Source organism: Rhagoletis pomonella, unplaced genomic scaffold, assembly GCF_013731165.1.
Source record: "Rhagoletis pomonella isolate Grant_MI unplaced genomic scaffold, Rhpom_1.0 Rhpom_scaffold_00007, whole genome shotgun sequence".
Taxonomy (NCBI): Eukaryota; Metazoa; Arthropoda; class Insecta; order Diptera; family Tephritidae; genus Rhagoletis; species Rhagoletis pomonella.
Genome location: NW_023458561.1, coordinates 32993735 through 32998199, shown reverse-complemented (window position 1 = coordinate 32998199; position 4465 = coordinate 32993735). Strand labels below are relative to the sequence as shown.

The following is a 4465-nucleotide window of genomic DNA, read 5'->3' as shown; positions in this document are numbered from 1 at the left end:
AAAAAAAATATTTAGCAAAAGTTGAATGACTTTTCGTGAGCTCAAATTTACTGATAATAGTGTGAGAAAAACTGAGATCTGGTGGGTAAGTATCAGAGTAAGTGTCAAAAGAGGCGAACTTTGCTAGAGGCAGAAATCTAGACGTGAATGCCTTTTTAATGACACAGGATGGTACGACACCGTTGCTTTTGCTGAGAAGATACTACAATTTTGAGTTTCCTGAGGCCGAGTGCTGGGTTTATCCCAATACTGAACTCGGGCCTGCACGAATGGGCAGGATCTGAAGTCTTGGTCATGGCCATGGACTACGTTGTGGAAAATAAGCGGAGAGGTGTGTTTATAGTGCCGACCAAGTTACACTCAAGGCAGTGGTGGATCCAGCGGGGGGTGTTTTAATAAATAGACGCCATATTATACATACATATGCACCATATTAAAACAACCCCTGTGGGTCCGCCACTGACTGACACGTAGTTTAACAAGCAAAAACGCTCCCACGCTCGGCTACCGTCAGAAACTGAATGAATATTTCGCTCAGCAATGACTGGTAGGCTTCGAGGGGCAGCATGTGGGCAAGAGTCTTCTCATAAGATCTGGCAAGATATTTGATTTGATTGAGCAGATGGGACTGCAGACAACTTATAGGATTGCTGGCAGGTTATTTTCTCGTGGCACAAACACTTGAAAGTGATTGACATACCCATACCATTTGCCCTTCCTGCCTTGAAGAGGATGTTACGGCAGAACTCTTTTTATATTTTTGATAGCTTTTGCAAGGTATGAGGCTTTTGGCACCGATGTGTTGAGAATAACAAGAACACAGTAAAATGGACGGTATGTAGTCTGACTGCTGAAGATATTAAGGAATATTTACTTTACAAGAATATCAGCTAAAGATCTGCAGCTGTTTTAGGTAGCTGATTACTGTTATATTGCGGTTCATTTTTCTCAAATTCTCTAAACTCCCCAATCATGATTCAATAATAAGAAAAAATTACAGGCAGTCGTCTCGCTCACATGGCTCCCTTAGCACCTTTAGACACTATAGTCGTTGCTAATCGATTACACAAGCAAGAGCCTAACTCAATCCATTTAAAACTCTTTGGTACCTAATTTTTTAAATGGATTGCTTAACTGTTATCCGATAATAGCCTTGCAACTTATTTTGTGCGATTTCTTTAAGGCGTGGATCGCAATGTTGCCATGTTAAAATCTGCACTTACATCGGTAAATGAATGATTGCCACGCGAATTGTGAGTCAAATAGTGAAGAAAGCGCTAATTTTAGCGCATAACATGACCCACTCAATTATCACGACGATCGTCTTTAATTAGCACATTCCATTGGTTGACTTACTTAATTGCAATCATACTTATCGTATGACCAGATAATTTAGGAGGAATAGAAACACATACATAAGTGGAAATGTGGCCGGCCGGCACGAGTTCAATACTCTTTCAGTAGAACAGCGCTTTATTTAATCGGGTTTAATAAAAAATGTATTCTCATTAAATTTATGTTAGAAAGAAGCGCTAATCGAAGTAAGTATGAAGTTATATAACTAATAAGTTTTAGCTACGAAAATCCAACAGAAATAATAAGCCACAATTACATTGATAAATAATCCACTAAAGTAAGATGGCAATTTCCCTTCAAAATAAATCGCATGACGAAAAAGACATGTGGTGGATTTGTTGTAGTGAAATATATATTCAAACGTATGCTGGCTTGTTAATTTGTCAATTAAATATAGTGTTAGCAAAAGTAGATCAAATGCTATGCTTAGTATACTACGAGAGCATAAGTACTAGGTACATATCGCACACCGTCTTCAAAAGAGTCACAACTCAAAATAATACGTTTGTCGGAAAATGCGAAAAACTATTTCTTAGCACATGTTAATCATAAGGGCAAGGGCGACTTTACCTTAGGGTTTTTTTTAACAAAATAATAAAAAAAATTTTCTCCAGCTTTTGCTGAAAGGTAAATAAAAGCTTTGCGTACATTTTTAGCGCATAATCTCAAAAATGCCAAATTTTTAGTTGTGACTCTTTTGAATACGGAGTGCGATATGTACCTAGTACTTATGCTCTCGTAGTTATAGTAAGCATAGCATTTGATCTACTTTTGCTAACACTATGTAGAAATGGTTTAATGTTTCTTTGGCAACTCATTTTCTTTTCGTAACATTTACCTACTTAAAGTAGTGAACATAAACCAGTTTAAGCATCTTTATTAAAATAAAAGGCATACATACCACAATCGATGTTGTTTCAACCGTCTGATAAATATTTTACCAAAATCATTGAGTCACGTATTTGCAATATTTTATGCAGAAAGCAAATACGAGTTTTTCTTCATTTTTTCGCTGTTAAATTGTTATTTCTAAACCGATTTGTTGGTAAGGTTACTTGCTCAAGTTTTTAATCAGTTAGTAGCTTGGTTCAAAGAAATATCTAGGAATATGAAGCAGAAAATATATTAAGAACGCAATAATAATGCAGAACGTTTTTATTATCTGTATTTATTATATAGCTCGTAAAAAGGGGAGGAAGAGTCTTATCCGAGGCTTTGTCTCTCTTTTGTGAATTAAAATACAACTGCTCCGCTGGCTTGGTCATGTCGTTTAAATGAACACCGATGCTCCAGCTCTGAAATCTACGGCGGTTGCAAGCTCCAGTAGTTGCAGTGCTGGTTTTTTACTCACGGCAAAGACCTCAACTCCGTAGGCAGCGGAGCAACAGAAGATACTCTTATAGATGATGTGCTCTTGAGGTTAATACATATATCGCCTTCCGAGCAGGACTTAAAGTTGGCTAACAAAACGATTGAGATTCCGCCTTCATTAAGAAGATTGAGAAAAGCGTCTCTTAAAGTCTGAGGGAAACCAGGAGAAAGCGGTAAAAAGAAGATGACAAACGGTCGAGACAACATCAACGTCAGTCCAATAAAGTGCTGTTTCGACGGTGTGTTTGGTTAACCGGGGTATTAGCTGAGTGGGATTAAACTGTAAAGTTAAGTGGAGGTTGGTTTCATTTCACTGGACAAAGGTTGCGTACGTCGGGATTGAGTCTGGATAAATCGAAGTTAAGTCTGCTGAACTCCGATGACGGCACTCAAGGGGTGAGAGTTTATAAAGATGGTGATTGTCAGTGGCTTGTCGCCACAATGTGAGGTCCAGCGGTTGAGCGATGTAAAGCTGCGATTCGTTCGTGCGTTCTGACGTGTCATCTGACGTGCCCTGGAGGTCTTAGCATGAAATTGTACTTCTTCACTGAGAGCATTGAGGTCTCGTTATGTATGTTATGTATAGATACCGGCCATATCAGAAGGCATACCGTTTTTGTCCCAAGTTCAAACTGTTGCGTAGGCATATTGCGGTAGGCATATTTCCTTGTATGTTGCCAACAACGTGTTTTTTTTTTTACTTTGCTCCAAGCGCTGCCGACGAGCAATTTGAGGTCATTTTTGCAGCTCTATACTTTATTGACAATTGCCGTTGTGTGCGCTGTCAAAGGCAAACCTTCAATGCATTCGTCTGAATGACTAATTTTTTCAGAGATGGTGAAAAAGTCACTGCGATTTCCGGTTACCCAAATCGAGCAATCATCATCAGTAAAACAAAATTAATTTTTCCCCGGTAGCTAAGGAAGTCTTAACCCGATTTGATACCGATACACGGATGATGTGTAAACATCTTAGAACTGGGTATGGGTAAAATTTACGATAACCCAGCCTAAGATTTGTAACTGCTTCTTGTGTAACCCAGCAGACAGTCTGTAACTGCTCCTTGTGTGTACAAATTAATATTTCCAGACTAGTTCTGGGCCTAGTTAGGAGCATTTAGTTTAGCACCACTTTGGGACTAGTTCGAGATAATTTCGGGACTAGTTCAGGACTATTTTAGTGCTATTTCTAGCACATTACGCGACAAGTAAGCGGCGATTTTGGGCCGCTTCAATATTTGACGCAAGTTAACGACTTTTGCAGAACGATTTCAGGTCTAGTTCGAGATCATTTCGGGGTAGTTCTAAACTTCCCGAAGGGATTATCAAAAGACGTTCCGACAAAATGAAATGAAATTAAATTTTAATTTCTAACCTTACCTATTTATCGAGAAATCTCGAGGCGGTCATATTAATGATGTCGCAGATTTTTCACACAAACAACCAAGGTGCAAATTAAAATGAGTAATAAAAGGCCGCGTTAGAATTTTACTTATCTTTTAATTTGTGTTACAATTTTAAATTTTAATTAGCTGTTACTCATCTTTAGCCTTGAGGTACTCACGCTCCATAAGGAAGTAGCAAAAGCGAAAGCTTATCAAATATAAAATTACACAAAAGTTGCGGTTAATATGTATTGTGAAGCGATCACTACTCAAAAATATTTGAAAACACGTCAGCCCTACTTATTTGGAGACGCTTTACATGCCCTAGAACTAATTACACACTTACATACATAC

General features: G+C 38.3%; 1 protein-coding gene across 1 annotated transcript in view; it reads left to right on the top strand.

Annotated features, from left to right (window-relative positions):
- Positions 1-4465, top strand: part of LOC118742651 (protein spinster) — a 79411-nt gene that overhangs the window by 33622 nt on the left and 41324 nt on the right. The gene's annotated exons all lie outside the window — the stretch shown is intronic.